This window comes from Anomaloglossus baeobatrachus, chromosome 6, assembly GCF_048569485.1.
Source record: "Anomaloglossus baeobatrachus isolate aAnoBae1 chromosome 6, aAnoBae1.hap1, whole genome shotgun sequence".
Classification (NCBI taxonomy): domain Eukaryota; kingdom Metazoa; phylum Chordata; class Amphibia; order Anura; family Aromobatidae; genus Anomaloglossus; species Anomaloglossus baeobatrachus.
Window position 1 is genome coordinate 91797552 of NC_134358.1, and position 21046 is coordinate 91818597.

General features: G+C 48.3%; 1 protein-coding gene across 2 annotated transcripts in view; it reads left to right on the forward strand.

Moving 5' to 3' along the window:
• The window catches only part of NBN (nibrin), a 158413-nt gene that overhangs the window by 14466 nt on the left and 122901 nt on the right, over nt 1-21046 (forward strand). The gene's annotated exons all lie outside the window — the stretch shown is intronic.

Here is a 21046-nt window from a genome sequence, read left to right on the forward strand (position 1 = left end):
TAAGTGCGGTCGCACTAGTGACTTGTACAGAGGTAGAACTATATTTTTTTCATGAACACTTATACCTCTTTTAATACATCCCATTATTTTATTAGCCCTGGCAGCAGTTGCCTGACACTGTCCACTAAAGTGAAGTTTACCATCCACCCATACACCCAAGTCTTTTTCTGTGTCTGTTTTACCCAGTGTTCTACAATTAAGTACATAATCATAAATGTTATTTCCTCTACCCAAGTGCATGACCTTACATTTATCTACATTAAACTTCAATTGCCACTTCTCAGCCCAAACCTCCAATTTACATAAATCTCCCTGTAATATAAAATTATCCTCCTCTGTATTGATTACCCTGCAGAGTTTAGTATCATCTGCAAATATTGAAATTCTACTCCGCATGCCCCCAACAAGGTCATTTATAAATATGTTGAAAAGAAGTGGGCCCAATACTGACCCCTGTGGTACCCCACTATGAACTGAGACCCAGTCCGAGTACGTACCATTAATAACCCCCCTTTGTTTCCTATCACTGAGCCAGTTTTTAACCCAGTTACACATATTTTCCCCTATCCCCATTATTCTCATTTTATGTACCAACCTTTTGTGTGGCACCGTATCAAAAGCTTTTGAAAAGTCCATATACACAACATCCACTGCATTTCCCTGGTCCAGGCTTGAACTTACCTCTTCATAGAAGCTGATCAAATTAGTTTGACAGGATCGATCCCTCATAAACCCATGTTGATACTCTGTCATAAGGTTATTTTTCTTGAGATACTCCAGTATAGCATCTCTCAAGAAACCCTCAAGGATTTTACCAACCGTAGAGGTTAAACTTACCGGCCTATAATTTCCCGGCTCAGTTTTTGTCCCCTTTTTGAATATTGGCACCACATTTGCTATGCGCCAGTCCTGCGGTACCAACGCTGTTATTAAGGAATCTGAGAAGATTAAAAATAATGGTCTATCTATCACAGAACTCAATTCCTGTAGTACTCTGGGGTGTATGCCATCCGGGCCCGGAGATTTGTCAACCTTAGTGATTTCGAGGCGGCGGCGTACTTCCTGCTGGGTTAAGCAGGTAATATTCAAGGGTGAATTTATGGTATCACTGGTCATGTCACCTGCCATGGCATTTTCTTGTATAAAAACCGTAGAAAAAAAGTCATTCAGCAAAAGTGTTTATTTTGGTATAAAAGGTGCCAAAAAAACTATAGGAAGCTTCCTAGAATGCAGCCCAGGAGCTGCAGAGGGGGGAACTTTTAGCTTTATAGCTAAATTTCTGATGACAGGTTCCCTTTAAAGAGAACCAACCAGCCGGATTTTGCTATATGAGGTAAAGGCAGCGCCATACAGGCACTAGGATGCTGATTCCCGGCATAGCTTTTGTTGATAGATTGGATGCTTGGTTGATGAAATATCTGTAATCAAAGTTGCAGAAAAGCACTGCCTATTTTCCACTTTCCTTTCATTTACGTTTCTGAGATCTTGTCTCATCAGAGAGAATTCCTCTCTAAGGCTATGTGCGCACTTACTGGATTTTGCCGCGGATTTTCCGCGGTTTTGCTGCATGTTTCGCTGCAGAAAATGTTCATAACATCTCTGCAGTGAATCACCAGCAAATCCTATGGAGAAAAAAAATCCTGTGCGCACTGGGCGGAATTTGACAGCTGCATGTTTTGCTGCGGGATTCCCGCAGCAAAAACAAGTGCATGTCACTTCTTTTCCGCACATCGCTGCGGGATTTCACTCCATTGACTCCAATTAATCATGAAATCCCGCAGGGAATAACGCAGGCAGCAAATTCTGTGCGGTTCACTGCGTTTTCCTGCGTTATTCCCTGCGGTATTTCGCGGTTTACCTCCGGTAATGTACATCGCCTGTCTGCGGTTTGCAGGGAAGTGATGTCATTACAGGAAGAGGAAGCCGTGCAGAGAGTAAACACACACACACATCACAGACACACAGACATCACAGACACATAGACACAGACACATAGAACACACATAGAAAGAAAACGGAAATATAGAAAACAAAGAACGTGGGCTCCGCTGCATATTTACCGTCCAGCCGAGGTAAGCACACAGCGGCGGCCCGGTATTCTCAGGCTGGGGAGGGAGAGGGGCAGGGATAATGTCCCCCGCCTCACTCCCCCTCCCGCAGCCGAGAATATCAGCCGCAGCTGCCCTGGCACTGTCGCATGCATTATGCGGCACTACCGGCGTGTCCTCGGCTCTTCTTGCCGCCGTGTAGCAGTGGCAGCAAGGTAATACAAGGGGTTAATGGTGGTGGGGGACCACCGCAATTAACTCCAGGCTTGATCATGGCAGCGTCTATGTGACAGCTGACATGATCAACCCATAAGTAAAGTGAATAAAACACAGACACCGAAAAATCCTTTATTTTAAATAAAACAAACAAGCCTCGTTCACCATTTTATTAACCCCTCCCGCACCAAAGCTCCGGCGTAATCCACCGCTCCGGCGTAATCCACAGGTCCCGCGCTGCTTCCATCCAGCCGCGACTGTCACAGACACAGCGCTGAATGAAAGCAGCAGACAGCAGAGGTAATTACCGGTCATTTCCCACGGCCGGTAATGTGAACTCACTGCCGACCGTGGGAAATGCAGCGATCTATCTATCTATCTATCTATCTATCTATCTATCTGTCTGTCTGTCTATCTATCTATCCCTCTATCTATTCTTCTGTCTATCTACTATCTCAGAATTAAATGACTTTTCTTTTTTTCTTCAATGTGCTTTATTGCATTGAATGCAATAAAGCACATCCCAACCCGCACGCGGCAAAACCGCAGCAAACCGCGGCAAACCGCATGCGGTTTTCGGGTGCGGTTTCCCGCGGTTTTTTACCGCGGGTGCGGTAATCTTTGAGAGCATGCGGAATTTTCTCAAGGAAATTTCATTTCCCAGTGCGCACAAGGCCTAAGTATCCCCACCTGCAGGCTAAGGCTATGTTCACACAGAACGTTTTTGCTGCTTTATTTTTCTGCAGCAAAACCTTATCTCCTTGTCTCCTGGTGGTTTTCTGCATTTTTGGTATGGTTTTTGGCCGGGCTTTTTTTGCGGTTTTCTACTGTTTTTTTGCAGCGTTTGTTTACTGTGTACATTGCACTTCCTCAGGGAGTGATGGCCGGACCAAGTCCAGACCTGCGTGGGTTCAAAGGTACCAGAGTGCCGGGCCGGGATTGATCTGGATCCAGCACTCTGGTAATAATTGTAAAAAATAAATATATAAAAATAAATCCAGTGCACTATACTTGTTTCCAGTGAAGATGTAAACTGCTCTCGCAGTCGCTTCTTCTTCTACTTCCGGGGCCGCTCATTAGCCTCACATTCACTGCTTTCCTCGCTCACAGGCTTCTGTGATTAGCTGCAGTCAGACGCGCCCCAACCGTGAGTGACAGCCTGTCTGACGTTTTCAGTCACAGGCGCTGTGTGCGTCTATCGTGGTATAAAAATAAATAAATGAAGAAAAATTAGCAAAGGGTCCCCCATATTATGATACCAGGCACAGATAAAGCATACGGTTACAGGCTGCAGCCCCCTACCATGCGCTTAGCTTGGCTGTGTATCAAAATAAGGAGAACCGCATGTGGCTTTTTTTTTTTTAATTATTTAAATAAATAATTTGAAACAGCATGCGGTCCCCCCAATTTTGATACCCAGCCATGATAAAGCCCAACAGTTGGGGGCTGGTATTCTCAGGCAGGGGAGACATGCTTATTGGGCCCCACCAGCCTAAACATAGCCTGTAGCTTCCCAGGATTGTTGCATTCATTAGATGCGACAATCCCAGAACTTTACCCGACTCTTCCCAATTGGCCTGGTGCGGGAGTAATAACGGGTTAATACAGCCCACAGCTGCCACTCAGCCCTAGATTAGTAATGGGTGGCGTCTATGAGACCGCCCCCCAATACTAATCTGTAAGTGAAAAGAAATAAACACAATCACCCAAAAATCCTTTATTTGAAATAAAAGACAAAAAAAACACCCTCTCGCCATTTTATTGACCAGCAAAACACCCCTGTAAGTCTCACGTTATCACACTAGGTCCCATGACGATTCTATCTCTGCTTTATCTAAACTCCATTCGAGCGGTCATAGAACATGGCCGCCCTCTGTGAGGTTCAGGCAAGAGACTAGGTGAACCGCACGATCATCAGTGACATCGCTCAGGTGATGGTCACAGTTGGAGATTCCCACTGTCAGCCCTTGATCTTCACTTTCGTCTCTTTGTAACACATATCTGTAGACCATTATAGAGGTATCCGGACTTTCCCAGCTTATTCTCATTTGAGCCTAAGGGACCACTGTGGTGGCACAGTGGCTCAGTGGTTAGCACTGCAGTCTTGCAGCGCTGGGGTCCTGGGTTCAAATCCCACTAAGGACACCATCTGCAGGGAGTTTGTATGTTCTCCCCGTGTTTGCGTGGGTTTCCTCCGGGTTCTCCGGTTTCCTCCCACTCTCCAAAAACATACAGATAGGGACTTGGATTTTGAACCCCAATGGGGACAGAGTTGCCATTGTCTGTAAAGCTCTGTGGAATTAATAGCGCTATATAAATGAATACATATTATTATTTGTATGATAAAAGTCAGATAAATACCAAGATTCATCTGGAGCAATGATTAATTACTTCTCACATGTCTGTGCGATTCTCCAACCCTCCTCAATTACTGCTTTCCATACACCACACACTTTGACACGAGCGGTAATGTAATATTCACAGTGGTAGGTGACTAATTGAAAATGGGCATCATAGTGTGAGCAGAAAAAAGGATTAATTGAAATGTAACTGCAATATCCTTATTGCCCACAGGATGTCAGCAGAGCTCCATGTGTGCTTTGGAATGAATACAGGCCACGTCTCCCCTTATGTTCTCTTATGTGCACTGCACACGTTGAGTATTTGGTTGCAGAAGTTTCTGCATCTCTTGGGAGGGAAAATGCAGCACAAAAACCTGCATCCTTGCCTCATTTTTAATGCGTTTTTACATTTTGTTTTTTTCATTGCTTTCGATGATGAAAAATCCAGGCAAAACCGCTGAAAGAATTGACACGCTGCAGATTATATTTTGCTCCAAATCTGCAAGGAAGAAAACTGTACACGTGCACAACACTTCAGGATTCTCATTTTGTTTGCAGGTTTGTGACGGCTGCACCAAAAAAAAAATGCATCCTAAAATGCTATAAAAATGTACTATGTCCACACACCCTTAGACTTTATCACTTCACTACTGTAACACAAAATCACGGGGAAGGGGGATGTGCGCCCTCCAGACACCTATCAATCACCATCAGCATGTCTATCAGCCAGGTAGGAGAAGAGAAACCACAGCGCTCCTTCTTACCTCTCCGCTACAGACAGGCTGTGGTAAGCACTGCGTCCAGCCCGGATCTCCTCACCACTGCCTGCCGGCCCACTCTCCAAGATGGCACCCACGTCAAGTCCACACTCACCAGATAGATGACTCTTCAGGGCTGCACCTCACTCCTTCCAGACCTGCTCCCCCCTCTCGGTCGTGCAAGGACCCCGCGGTCTTCTGCCCTCAGTGTTGACTGCTCCGTCTTTAAGCGCGTACTGCCCCACTCTGTGTTGCGCTGCAGGGCTTCTGGATCGCGGTCCTTAATCCGGCCAGACACCCACCTCCGTTCTTCAGGTCACCGCATCCAACTACCGCGACCCTTCTTCCTCCCAGATGGTGCCCTCCTTTTTTTTTTCTTTTATACTTAAAGTGCAGATTCTGCATAATTAATCAGTATGAGCCGCCGGAGCTCCTGTGCCACACGTCCTCCTCAGTTGCCGGTGAGGCCACCCCCTGGATGAGTGATTCTAGTACCGGGCCTAGTGACCGGTGGAAATTTCTGCTTTACTGACATTCATTATGTATTTCCCACACATTTATTTTAGATCTGTGTGTGATAATGTGGTGTTGGGGTTGTGCCATTGAAAATGTAATGTAGATTTTATATAGGCTGGCCATCTTCAGTGATCCGGTCCAGTATATGGATATGTAGGATACATACATAGCCATATACATTAGATACAACTAAGCTGAAGGTGGCACAGGCCTTGTAATAGTGGTTGTGTGGATGCCCTTACGCGTTTCAGTCCTTACTGGACATTGGTCTTTCATCCTGGCCGCGTATGTGATCCCGGATGATTCCTCATTCTTTACAGAAAGGTCATTCGTGACTTAGCCACAATTGGGTGAAAATATTAAACTCTGGCGACTTCTTTCCAGATGATTAGAGTCGATCAACAGTCGACTATGGTGATTGTTCTTTATAATTGAAATCCATTCCACTAGTTTAGGGATGTCAAACAAAAATTCATAAACCCCATTAAAACTTAACATTTAATTACTCGATATTAAAAGGATTAAACACCACATTACATGAATATGTGCACAGAGGAAAGAGGGAAAAATTCCCTACAATATCCACTCCCTCCTGTGCTCTACCTAGCCGCGGAGGTTGGCACCCTATATTCTGCGCAGCGGCGCCCCCGCTCCTCGACGGCTATCCCTACTATGGCCCTGTGAGTCCCTAGCCAAGACAATAAAGTGCGGTGCAAAAAATCAATTAAAGTGCAGTGCAGACCATAAAGTGATAATGTGCCAATATGGAACTCACAGTCACCCTCTAAATGCAAGGGGGTGTCAGCCTTGTCACAATGATTCTGTTCGAATAGCAGGGATATAACACTTAGCTTATGCTGCCTCTCAGGCTGCCTCAACGCGTTTCCCCATTTTCTGGTTCATCAGGAGGCCGATATAAGTCTCTTGTGGTATGATAAGACCGTGGCAGTCAAAATGCCAGATTCACATGATGCTAAAGGGGCCACCAGGTGACTGATTTCCCCTATAACCCCTCAGACGTCCTCCAGGATCAAGCGTCACCCAATGGGCACAAGGCTACCAATTACCTTATTGATTAATGCCTGTGTCCGATTACCATTCCAACACAATGTGCAGGCATACACTTCCGCGTTCCACACTGGACCGCACGCAAGCCCGCCCCCAAACGTGGGGCCGCGTCACCCAATGGGCACAAGGCTACCAATCACCTTATTAATTAATGCCTGTGTCCGATTACCATTCTAACACAATGTGCAGGCATACACTTCCGCGTTCCACACCGGACCGCACGCAAGCCCGCCCCCAATCACGTGGGGCCGCATCACTGCGCTCCAGGGTGGTAACCCCGGAAGTACGCAGACGCGGCTCCCACACCCCCATGTTCATCTCCGCGTTCCAACCTGGAGCGCACGGATGCCCCGCCCCCGGCACATGGGGCCGCGTCTACGTGCGCTCCAAGGGGCGGGTACCAGGGCACACAACCACTACGTCACCTAATCATCCCACAGTTTGGGAGGAGCCAAAGTGCAAGCCAGCATAACCGGGTATGACTATAATCCTACCGCACTCTAATGCGGAGGGCATAATGCTGGCAGTAGTGTACTACACACCCGTGCCCTGATTGTTCAGATACACTATTTCCCTATACCCATATGGGCGCACACAGAGCGATATCTCATGTCCGATACAGGGGTTATTAAAATGACCTGTCCCCTTATAGAGAAATTGATATATTAAGCAGGTAAAAAAAGGGGAACCAGCACGATCTGAAATTGGCATGCATCATATAAAAAGTGAAAATTCACAAATTTATTCCAACTGTACTATAATAAAAAAATGAGATTTTTAGCAAATAATTGATCAATTTTTTGAGCCACCCCTGCCAACGTCACGGCAAATCTCAATAGGGGGGTCCTACTCTACATTCTGTATTTCATGTGCCATGCGGCCTCCTAGATAAAATTAAAAGCAGAACCATAATGGAGCACACATACCTGCAACCTGTATATAGCCGCTTCCATGTTGCAAAAAAGGCACTTGTGGATAGAGACCAGCCCAGGTCCCAGCATGTGGAGAAAGCCCCACACATACCAGGACTATATCAGAACTGACCCTCCCAGTGCCAAACAGCAACCATTGATAAAGGCGGACCAGATCCAAGAATGGTGCTTAATTAGCATTGCCTGTGGAAAGGGGTGAGGTAACTGAGTCTGAACAGCTACCAACAGGAGGAATATATTGCAAACCAAAATCAGGCGTGCATGGTATGGTGTTGGTCAGACACCAGATTTGTAGCATAACTACGGTCAAAACAGAGAAAAAAAGGGGAACCAGCATGATCTGAAATTGGCATGCATCATATAAAAAGTGAAAATTCACAAATTTATTCCAACTGTACTATAATAAAAAAATGAGATTTTTAGCAAATAATTGATCAATTTTAAGCACCATCTTGGATCTGGTCCGCCTTTATCAATGGTTGCTGTTTGGCACTGGGAGGGTCAGTTCTGATATAGTCCTGGTATGTGTAGAGCTTGCTCCACATGCTGGGACCTGGGCTGGTCTCTATCCACAAGTGCCTTTTTTGCAACATAGAAGCGGTTATATACAGGTTACAGGTATGTGTGCTCTATTATGGTTCTGCTTTTAACTTTATCTAGGAGGCCGCATGGCACATGAAATACAGAATGTAGAGTAGGACCCCCCTATTGAGATTTGCCGTGACGTTGGCAGGGGTCGCTCAAAAAATTGATCAATTATTTGCTAAAAATCTCATTTTTTTTATTGTAGTACAGTTGGAATAAATCTGTGAATTTTCACTTTTTATATGATGCATGCCAATTTCAGATCGTGCTGGCTCCCCTCTCTCTTCATATTAAGCAGGTAGAAAGGGGGGAGGGGGTGGGGTGTGGACATTCCATGATGTACATATCTTGCGGATCTATAAAGCACCCGAATTGGTATCCTTTATTACACACTGGATCCTGGAGGACAACTGTACATTAATATAATTCCATACTTAATGCTACCCCATACACAAGGCAGCTAAGGCCATAGCTCCCCATTCGAGAACCCTATAGGTGTTACCCTGTTACAGAAAACACGCATAAGACAACTGTTCATTGATTCCATTGGGGGTCAAGGAATCAAATCTAAATGTCCATTCACTTTCTTTTTGAAGTATACACTTGTCAAAATCACCCCCTCTAGGGTTAGGCTTCACAACCTCAATGACACAGAAGGACAACTGGTGTGGGTTTCCCCCATGTTTTTCAATCACATGTCTAGCCAGGGGGGTGTCACGTTTTTTGCGGATGTCACCCAGATGCTCACCCACCCGCCTCCGGAACTCTCTCCTAGTCTTTCCCACATAGTCCAGGGGGCAGGTGCAGGTAGCCACATAGACGACCCCCGCAGTTTTGCAGTTAGCGAAATCTCTTATGAAGAACTCCCTGTCATTAAATGAACTCCTGACAGACTTAGACGGTCTCATATAGCCACAATAGGAGCAGTCCCCACAGCGAAAAAATCCACAAACCCTTCTATCCAGCCATGTCCCTGATGGTGTGGGCTTCCTGTAAAAGCTGTGTACAAGATGATCCCTAAGTGAACGACCCCTCCTATAGGTGATACTCGGCTTTTGGGGGATAAACCTATTGATGTCTGGATCCGCCAATAGCACCCCCCAGTGCCTTTTGAGAATCTCAAAGATGCGGCCATTCTGGCAGTCAAACGTCCCTATCAATCTAGTCAGGGAGTCTCCCTCCTCATGTAATCTCCGGGGATTTAATAGATTCTCCCTGTTTTGCCTCTCCGCATGTTCACGTGCTGGATAGAGAACCTCCCCAGGATAACCCCTATCCATAAACCTTCTGGTCATGTCATTTGCCTGATCTCTAAAATCCTCCAGCCTGGAGCAATTCCTACGTAACCTGAGGTACTGACCCCTTGGGATGCCTTTCTTCAGCGGAGGTGGATGGTGGCTATCCCACTTCAATAAATTATTCGTGGCTGTCGGTTTGCGAAATGTTTTTGTTACAAGATTCCCATCAGCTCCGTGTGTGATTAAAATATCCAGAAATGGAAGGCATGTCCAATCATGCTCTGATGTGAATCTGAGTCCTATATCATTAACATTTAGGACCTCCACAAATTTCACAAATTCCTCTTCCGACCCGGACCATAGTACAAGTACATCGTCGATGTACCTGGACCATAACATGATCCGTGAGTGCCACCAGACCTCCTCATCACCAAACACAATGGTTTCCTCCCACCAGCCCAGGAACACGTTAGCGTACGAGGGAGCACAAGGGCTCCCCATCGCCGTGCCCCTGAGCTGGTGAAAGTACTTCCTGTTAAAATTAAAGAAGTTGTGCCGCAGGATGAAATTCATCAAGTCGACCATGAAGCAATTGTGTCTAATACATTCGCTATTGCGGCTACCAAGATAATGGCGCATTGCTTCAAATCCTTTCTCATGTGGGATGCTACTGTATAACGCCTCCACATCTATGGAAGCCAACAGCACATCCCTACCTACTGACACCCCATCCAACTTCCTCAACAGGTCCATGGTGTCTCTGGTGAATGAAGGCAAGGCATCAACAAAGGGGCGTAGGATGCGATCCACATATATCCCACAGTTTTGGGTCAATGATCCTATCCCAGATACGATCGGTCGCCCCTTAAGGGGCTCCAACCCCTTATGTACCTTGGGCAATGAATAAAACGTGGGTGTTATCGGGAAGGTTGGTTTGAGAAATTTATACTCATTGAGGGACAAGATCCCTTCCTCCCTAGCTGCTTCAAGGATTTGTGACAGAGTTTCAAGATATTCTTGTGTGGGGTCTCCCGGGATGATCTCATACGTATCTTTATCATTTAGTATAGCATTACACATATCCAGGTATCTCTTATGGTCCATTATTACCAAATTCCCCCCCTTGTCAGAGGGTTTTATGATCAAGTTTTGGTCTCTTTCAAGTTTTTACAGAGCCGTCCATTCCTCCTCCGATAAATTGGACCCCATCCCTCTGTTCTTACTTGGGATTTTGCGGAGGTCTCTTTCCACCAGGGTCAGAAATATATCCACACTAGTTGTGTCGCTTCCTGGTGGCATTTTGGTGCTGCCAGCTCTTAAATCAGTAAAGGGACCAAGACCGCCCTGATGTACCCCTGTCTGCTCCTGTGCCAAACCCATAAGCGTCTGATAACACTCGAGATCATCCTCTGTTAGTCCCAGCTCTCTACATTTCTCTCTGTCATTCCTAAGGAAAAACCTCCTCCATTTTAATTTCCTACAAAATAGGTTCACATCCTTAACCCAATGAAAGGGCTAGACATGTGATTGAAAAACATGGGGGAAACCCACACCAGTTGTCCTTCTGTGTCATTGAGGTTGTTAAGCCTAACCCTAGAGGGGGTGATTTTGACAAGTGTATACTTCAAAAAGAAAGTGAATGGACATTTAGATTTGATTCCTTGACCCCCAATGGAATCAATGAACAGTTGTCTTATGCGTGTTTTCTGTAACAGGGTAACACCTATAGGGTTCTCGAATGGGGCGCTATGGCCTTAGCTGCCTTGTGTATGGGGTAGCATTAAGTATGGAATTATATTAATGTACAGTTGTCCTCCAGGATCCAGTGTGTAATAAAGGATACCAATTCGGGTGCTTTATAGATCCGCAAGATATGTACATCATGGAATGTCCACACCCCCCCCCCCCCCCCCTCCCCCCTTTCTACCTGCTTAATATATCAATTTCTCTATAAGGGGACAGGTCATTTTAATAACCCCTGTATCGGACATGAGATATCGCTCTGTGTGCGCCCATATGGGTATAGGGAAATAGTGTATCTGAACAATCAGGGCACGGGTGTGTAGTACACTACTGCCAGCATTATGCCCTCCGCATTAGAGTGCGGTAGGATTATAGTCATACCCGGTTATGCTGGCTTGCACTTTGGCTCCTCCCATACTGTGGGATGATTAGGTGACGTAGTGGTTGTGTGCCCTGGTACCCGCCCCTTGGAGCGCACGTAGACGCGGCCCCATGTGACGGGGGCGGGGCATCCGTGCGCTCCAGGTTGGAACGCGGAGATGAACATGGGGGTGTGGGAGCCGCGTCTGCGTACTTCCGGGGTTACCACCCTGGAGCGCAGTGATGCGGCCCCACGTGATTGGGGGCGGGCTTGCGTGCGGTCCGGTGTGGAACGCGGAAGTGTATGCCTGCACATTGTGTTAGAATGGTAATCGGACACAGGCATTAATTAATAAGGTGATTGGTAGCCTTGTGCCCATTGGGTGACGCGGCCCCACGTGTTTGGGGGCGGGCTTGCGTGCGGTCCAGTGTGGAACGCGGAAGTGTATGCCTGCACATTGTGTTGGAATGGTAATCGGACACAGGCATTAATCAATAAGGTAATTGGTAGCCTTGTGCCCATTGGGTGACGCTTGATCCTGGAGGACGTCTGAGGGGTTATAGGGGAAATCAGTCACCTGGTGGCCCCTTTAGCATCATGTGAATCTGGCATTTTGACTGCCACGGTCTTATCATACCACAAGAGACTTATATCGGCCTCCTGATGAACCAGAAAATGGGGAAACGCGTTGAGGCAGCCTGAGAGGCAGCATAAGCTAAGTGTTATATCCCTGCTATTCGAACAGAATCATTGTGACAAGGCTGACACCCCCTTGCATTTAGAGGGTGACTGTGAGTTCCATATTGGCACATTATCACTTTATGGTCTGCACTGCACTTTAATTGATTTTTTTGCACCGCACTTTATTGTCTTGGCTAGGGACTCACAGGGCCATAGTAGGGATAGCCGTCGAGGAGCGGGGGCGCCGCTGCGCAGAATATAGGGTGCCAACCTCCGCGGCTAGGTAGAGCACAGGAGGGAGTGGATATTGTAGGGAATTTTTCCCTCTTTCCTCTGTGCACATATTCATGTAATGTGGTGTTTAATCCTTTTAATATCGAGTAATTAAATGTTAAGTTTTAATAGGGTTTATGAATTTTTTTTTTTTTTTTTTATAATTGAAATCCTCCATATCGATCAACTTTAGACCATTATATTTGGTAACCATTAGTTTGGTGCAACAAGAGTAAAGTCCCAGCAATCACCGGAATAATATCTAAAGGCCGCTTTACACGCTACGATATCGCTAATGTGATGTCGTTGGGGTCACGGATTTTGTGACGCACATCCGGCCGCATTAGCGATGTCGTTGGGTGTGACACCTATGAGCGATTTTGAATCGTCGTAAAAACGTTCAAAATTGCTCATCGGTGACATGGGGGTCCATTCTCAAATATTGTTGCTGCAGCGTGTACGATGTAGTTCGTCGCTCCTGCGGCAGCACACATCGCTCCGTGTGACGCCGCAGGAACAAGGAACCTCACCTTACCTGCCGGAGGCGGTTCGCTGGTCACAGCGACGTCGCAGAGCAGGTAAGTAGTGTGACTGGTCCGGGCGATGTTGTGCGCCACGGGCAGCGATTTGCCCGTGTCGCACAACCGATGGGGGTGGGTACGCTCGGTACCGATATCGCAGCGTGTAAAGTGGCCTTAAGTCATAAACAAAAAGGTCTATAATATTGTCATGTGCCATACTCAAGGGTAACTACTGGGAAAACATCAGAAAAGTAGGAAATATTCGAGGTGAGGAGGACTCTGAGGCAGGGAATGTATTGTGGGCAGACACAGTCTGGATCTTATATTCTTCTCTTGTTTTTCATGTAATACAGCGATAAACGTAACGATCCATCAGAGGCTGTTCTTAGATTCATCTGACCACAGTAATGCCTGGCTAACCTTTGCAGCATTGTGTAACATGCCTAGATACAAGGCAATCAGGTCTTGACGCTTAACGAGCCAGAAAAAAGTTATAGGAAATAATGTGAAGAACCTGCATGAATTAGATTCAAATACATATAATCAGCTCAATACTAACGAATAAATACTTATAATCTGCACCTCTAACACAAACATAACGCCACTCACACCCTCCAAACCCTCTGCCCTCATTGTGGATGTAAGAAGACACCAGACTATTGTGGAGCACATTGCCCCTTCTGTTATATTACCCTACGTGGACTTAGAGAGCTGTATTTGTCATTCGCGATCCCCCACCCTCCTCATACGTTCTGATCTTTGTTTGCACATAAACCTCAGTAGACTGAAATGTAGGAAAATCTAATTTTCTTCATCGTTCCTTATGGGAGACCCAGACCATGGGTGTATAGCTTCTGCCTCCGGAGGACACCCAAAGTACTACACTCAAACGTGTAGCTCCTCCTTCCTAGCATATACACCCCCTAGTAGCCAGTCCTAGCCAGTTCAATGCTTTGTGTTCAGGAGGTCACACACACATGCATTCTCTGATTTTTGATTTTTTGGATTTCAAAGATTTGGAAGAAAAGCGGGTCCAGTCTGGACCCCCGGCATGTCCCTTCTCACCCCACTGTGTCGGCGGTGCTGTGAAGGTTGATTTTACAAGGCTGGAGCCTTCACATGCCGCGCTCCTTCACCATCCCCTGGGGCTCTGGCTTGAAGTGGGAGCCATCACGGTTCTCACTGCTTTGCAGGAGACCGGTCTCCATCCGCAGCCCTTTCAGGATTCTGCCGGACGGAGCGCTCACCTCCCAGGGACCTGGCACCTGCGTCTCACAAGCTAAGTACTGAGACGTTTTTACCACAGAAAGTGGTCTTTCCAGGGGTCCCTTGTACTTTATATATTGGGGAGAGTGTGTTATATGACTGTGTTAACATCTCCGGCTGGTTCTCCAGTTTTCACTGGAGAACCGCGCCGATGGTGCTTGCACGCTGGCCGCATGTTTAAATCTAGGCCCCGGCTTCGCCTGAGGCCTAGTTTCGGTTTCACTGCCCCTGCATGTCAGTCATGCAGAGGGACAGTGCGGCTCCGTCCAGCGGCTGTTCAGCACAGGGAACGGACACTCCTCACTGAGGAAAGATTCCCTCCCCTGTCTACCTCATTTGCCCGCTCTCAGAGTAGGCCCCGCCCCCTCTCCTCGCTCCGGTCGCCATTTTCTCAGCGTTCTCAATGTCTGCATAGGCACAGAGATACCACATTGTGACAAATGGGGGCCTGGGCTGGGGGACTGGAGGGCACAGAATGTATGTTAAACGGTCTGGCAAGCCACAACCTCCGGTTATGCAGCTGCTTATATTCTCTGTTTATATACTCTGCTGGGGGTCATTCTGGACAGAGCCCCCACTTCTGCAGCATGTCTCACATCAGAGCAAGGCTGCAAGGCTTTTCTTAATATGCACTGCATGTAGACTCGTACTGCCCGTACCGAGCACATAAACACAGTGGTCCCTCAGCCTGGAAGCTCATCAGTGGTCCCTCCAGCTGCTCCGGCTCCGGTGTTGCTGAGCATGCATTAGCCCCCTTCTCAGGGCGCTTCTGCTGCTACGGCTCGCTCAGCAAAGCTCACAGAGGACTCTTCATCTGGTCTCAGACCCCGTCCTCCTAAAATGGAGACGCAGGGTCCCCTGTCCTTCCCCGTCCCGCAGCTCTGATTCACGAGCTGACTCACAGGACGAGGAGGATGTCTTTACTAGGGGCTCGGACGCTACTTCATGTACCATTGATCTGTCCAAAGGTGATGCAGATGCTAATGATTTGATTGCGTCCATTATATTTGTACTGGACCTCAATCCGCCTGTATCAGGGGAGCATCCCCCTCTGGCAGAAAGGCATCAGTATACCTTAAAGAGAACAAGGAGTGTGTTCCTTAACCACTCCAGTTTTCAGCCCACTGTGACCAAGCCCAGAGCCTGTCCTGACAGACGCTCCCAAAGCGTGGTTCTGATGACTGTTTCCCCCTTCCACCAGAGGTGGTCAAGGAGTGGGCTCATTCACCAAGGGTGGTCCCTCCGGTGTCTAAACTTTCAGCCCGGATAGTTGTATCAGTGGCTGACGGCACCTCTCTAAGGATCCCACTGTACATTAATTCTGTACTGGACCTCAATCCGCCAGTATCAGAGGAGCAACCCTCTCTGGCAAAAAGGCACCAGTTTACCTTGCCTAAGAGAACAAGGAGTGTGTTCCTTAACCACTCCAGTTTTCAGGCCACTGTGACCAAGCCCAGGGTCTGCTCTGACAAACGCTTCCCAAAGCGTGGTTCTGATGACAGTTTTCCCTTTCCACCAGAGGTGGTCAAGGAGTGGGCTCATTCACCAGAGGTGGTCCCTCCGGTGTTTAGACTCTCAGCCCGGACCGTTGTATCAGTGGCTGATGGCTCCTCACTTAAGGTTTTGCTGTCCCCCAGGTTGTCCTTCTGGCCAAATCTGTATGGAGGCGGCAGGGGCCTCGTTCTCCCCAGCTTTTGAAGCAGTGCGGGCTTTCAAAGCCATCTCTGCTTCTCTAGAGGAGATGCATTCCCTCACAGGGACTCTATGCCCGAAATGGTTGCCTTAACTTCCAGACTTCCATCTTTTCATCCTAGGCCATGTCTGCCATGCTGGAGACTCTCACCGCACTGCGGTGGCCTCGGCTAATTTCCTCGCTATCCGCAGGCTCCTGTGGCTTCGGAAGTGGAAGGCAGATGCTTCTAAAGAAGTTCCTTGCTGGGCTCCCTTTTGCTGGGACCAGACTATTCGGGAACAACTGGATGAAATTATTAAGGAAGCTCTTGGCGGGAAGAGTTCTTCCATGCCACAAACCTAAACCAGGAAACCTGTCCAGGGCAGGAATCAGTCGAGGTTTCGTTCTTTTCATTCCTCCATCTGATCGTTCTCTAAGCCCTCGGCCTCGTCCACTAGCTCAGCCAAGGATCGTAAACCCAAATGGCGCACGAAGCCGCGTCCTCAGAAGACCGCAGGAGATGCTGCCACTAAGTCAGCCTCCTCCTGGCTATCTGGCCACGCCAGCAACGTCCTTGGTCGGTGGCAGGCTCTCCCACTTTGGCGACGTATGGTTTTAACACGTCTCCGATCAGTGGGTGCGGGATACCATCTCCCACGGCTACAGGATAGAATTCTATCCAGCCCGCCAAACAGATTTTTTTCTGTCAACTCCCCCCTGCTCCAAGGCCGCCGCCTTCTCTCAGGCCGTGGCATTCTTGCAGGCCAATGGAGTAATTGTACCGGTTCCCGACTGGGAACGGTTCTGAGATTTCTGCTTAAATCTATTCCTAGTCCCCGAAGAGGGCGGTGCCTTCCGACCTGGATCTCAAGCTTGTCAAGCATGTTCAGGTGCGGCATTTTCGCATGGAGTCTCTGAGATTAATCAATGACCCAAGGAGATTCCCTAGCATCCATCGACATCAGAGATGCCTATCTGCATGTGCCAATCGCAGTTTCACACCAGCGTTGGCTATGTTTTGCAATCGGAGTGGTCCAATTCGTGGCTCTTCCTTTGGGGTTTGCCACGGCCCCTCGAGTATTCTCAAGGTCGGGGCAGCTGTGATTGCGGTCCTGCACCTCTAGGGGTTGGCAGTGATCCTTTTGTCCTGGACGGCCTTCTAGTCTGGGCTTCATCCAGTGCAGACTGTTAGCGGAGTGCCTCGCTCACTCTCGCCACTCTAACCAATTCGGGTGGCTTGTCATTCTGTCCAAGTCCACTCTGACTTCGACCCAGAAGTTCACGTACCCAGGGACGCAATTCGAGACTCTGTCGGCACTTGTGAAGCTGCCCTTAGTCAAACAGCAGTCCCTCCGCTGGCGGTCGACGTCGTTCCATCAGGCACCTAATACAGGTGCTGGATCAGATGGTGGCGTCAATGGAAGCGACTCCCTTGCCCAGTTCCATCTGCGTCCTCTGCGGCTGGATATTTTCCGCTGTTGGAACAAGCGGACTTCCTCCTTCCACGGGGTGGTGGCTTCGCCACAGACCAGGGGCTCGTTTCAGTGGTGGCTTCGGCCCCTCTGTCTCAAGGACGCTCCTTCCTGGCCCCGTCCCGGGTGATTCTCACCAGGATGCTAGTCTATCCGGCTGGGGAGCAGTATATCTCCACCATGGAGCGCAGGGCACTTGGACTCTGTCCGAATCAGCCCTCTGGATCAATGTGCTGGAAATCAGAGCTGTGTTTCTAGCTCTCTAAGCCTTTCACCATCTGTTGGCGGCCAGGCACATTCGAGTCCAGTCAGACAACGCGACAGCGTTTGCCTACATCAACCTCCAGGGCGGGACACTCAGCCGCCTGGCAATGTTGGAGGTTCAACGCATTCTTCAGTGGACGGAGGACTTCTAGTCCACCATATCCGCAGCCCACATCCCAGACGTGGAAAACTGGGAGGCAGATTATCTCAGCCGTCAAACCGTGGCTCCACGATCCTCAGGCTTTTGCGGCAGACGCACTGGTTCAAGTTTGGTCCCAGCTTCGTCTGTCTTACGTGTTTCACCCTCTAGCTCTTGCCCAGAGTCCTGCGCAAGATCAGAAAGGAGGGCCGTCGGGTCATTCTCATTACTCCAGACTGACCCAGGCAAGCTTGGTACCCTGACCTGCTCCATCTGTCCGTAGAGGTGCCATGGCATCCCCCGGACTGTCCAGACCTTCTCTCACGAGGTCCGTCTTTCCGCCAGAATTCTGCGGCTCTCAGATTGACGGCGTGGCTTTTGAGTCCTGGATCTTGACGACTTCTGGTATCCCTCCTGAAGTCATCTCCACTATGACTCGAGCTCGGAAGTATCCTTTGGTCTTTTTGCCTTGCCGACCCTCCTGTCCCTTCTACAGTCCGGTCTGCAACTAGGACTATCCCTCAATTCCCTTAAGGGACAGGTCTCGGCTCTGTCAGTGTTGTGCCAGCGGCGTATCGCCCGGCTGGCTCAGGTGCGCTCCTTCATGCAGGGCGCATCTCGCATCATTCCGCCTTACCGGCGGCCTTTGGAGCCCTGGGACCTTAATTCGGTCCTCACGGCTTCCGGAAACCCCCCTTTGAGCCTCTTGTTTCGTCTTTCACAGAAAGTGGTCTTTCTAGTGGCCATAACTTCCCTCAAGAGAGTCTCTGTTTTGGCTGCACTCTCTTCGGAGTCACCCCTTTTTTGGTTTTTCATCAAGACAAGGTGGTTCTCCGTCCGACTCCGGACTTTCTCCCTAAGGTGGTTGCTGCTTCCACCTTAACCGGGGCATTTTCCCTGCCTTCCTTTTGTCCGGCTCCTGTTCATCGCTTTGAAAAGGCGTTGCATACTCTGGATCTGGTGCTGGCGCTCCGGATCTATGTGTCTCGCACCGCTGTTCTTAGGCGGTGCACCTCTCTTTTGTGCTGACCACTGGTCAGCGTAAGGGCCTCTCGGCATCTAAGCCGACCCTGGCTCGTTGGATTAGGTCGGCCATTTCCGATACCTACCAGTGTACTCAAGTGCCTCTCCCGCCGGGGATCAAGGCACACTTGACCAGAGCTGTCGGTGCCTCTTAGGCTTTCAGGCCCAGACTACGGCTCAGCAGGTCTGTCAGACTGCCACTTGGATTAGTCTGCATACCTTTTCGAAGCACTACCAAGTGCATGCTCATGCTTCGGCAGATGCGAGCTTGGGCAGACGCATCCTTCAGGCGGCTGTCGCCCATTTGTGAAGTTAGGTTTCGCCTACTTCTCAGTTTTTCTGTTTATTCCCACCCATGGACTGCTTTGGAACGTCCCATGGTCTGGGTCTCCCATAAGGAACGATGAAGAAAAAGAGAATTTTGTTACTTACCGTAAATTCTTTTTCTTATAGTTCCGACATGGGAGACCCAGCACCCTCCCTGTTGCCTGTTGGAAGGTTTCTTGTTCCGTGTGTTTTCACCGGCTGTTGTTGTTGTAGACAGAGGTTCCGGTTGTTCCGGGTTTTGCTCTGTCTCTACTTGTGGGTGGATGTCCTCCTTCAGCTTTTACACTAAACTGGCTAGGACTGGCTACCAGGGGGTGTATATGCTAGGAGGGAGGAGCTACACGTTTGAGTGTAGTACTTTGTGTGTCCTCCGGAGGCAGAAGCTATACACCCATGGTCTGGGTCTCCCATGTCGGAACTATAAGAAAAAGAATTTACGGTAAGTAACAAAATTCTCTTTTTTCATGCATAAATAGTGTCTGTAATTTTAGAACATGACCGTACAGAGTGTAAAATGTGCCACCTACAGCCGTACATCTGACACACAGCACAGGGACTGGCACCTATATTTGCAGGCATTTCAGGCATGTAATACGCCCTACCTCTAGGTATTTGGATTGAATCAGAAAATCTTTCACACTCACAAATCATGTGTAGTAATCACTTTCAACCTTCTTCCAATCCTCTTCTGGTAATACAGACCTGTCCGATGTCCATTTAGCTTATCAAGAGGCTTGTTAGAGGAGGACTGGAGTAATGGGACAGGGGATTAGGTAAATTCAATGTCCCCCAAAATGCATCTTCAAGTTTGAGAACTTGGCCAATGTCTGTAGGGTACCAGACTGAGCACACGATGCGTGACGGAGCTGCGAACATTGAAAATTGGTGCTTCTAGGTAGTAGAGTTGATGTGAATCAATGAGCATGGCCCAGTCCATTAGCTATGACAGTTGTCTGCAGCCGCTATGGAGGAGCAGGTCAGCTGCCTTTTACCTGACCGCATGTGTGGTTCTTCTATTTATTAGCAGACCTGGCGCAACATCGCATGTGCATCATACTGCAACGATGATGTGGGAAGGCTGGCTAATCAAATGAAGAGTCGCGGAAGCCATAGTATCAAAGGTGGCCACAGATCACTGATGTGACCAATAGACTAGGGCTTAGTAGGTAGCTCCTCAGAATGTGAAAGTATGTGACTAACAAACTTGATGCCCAACCTTACCCAAATTACCACTTTTGGTAGAAAATGTAAGTGCGGCAGCTGAGGATTAAACCATACTGGTATTCGGGGGGATAAATATGGAACCACTCTCCCAGAGCAGCTCCTGAGCAGTCATCCATAGCTTTCAAACACCACGTAGATTTGAGTACATGGTGTCCAGTTTTGGACTCTTCTCCGCAGGAACATCGATCTGTTCTATTTCTCTCATTCTGGCAATTTAACATGATGTGAACTTCAGTTGAAATGAGGGCAAAAAACCCCTGAAACTCCTCTAGGGGAAAACAGTAATTGGGATGTGATTAATGACGACATTGAAATTGCGGATAGGAAATCGTCCAAAAATTGGTCAACGACCTAAGTGTGAATGCTCTTGTATATAC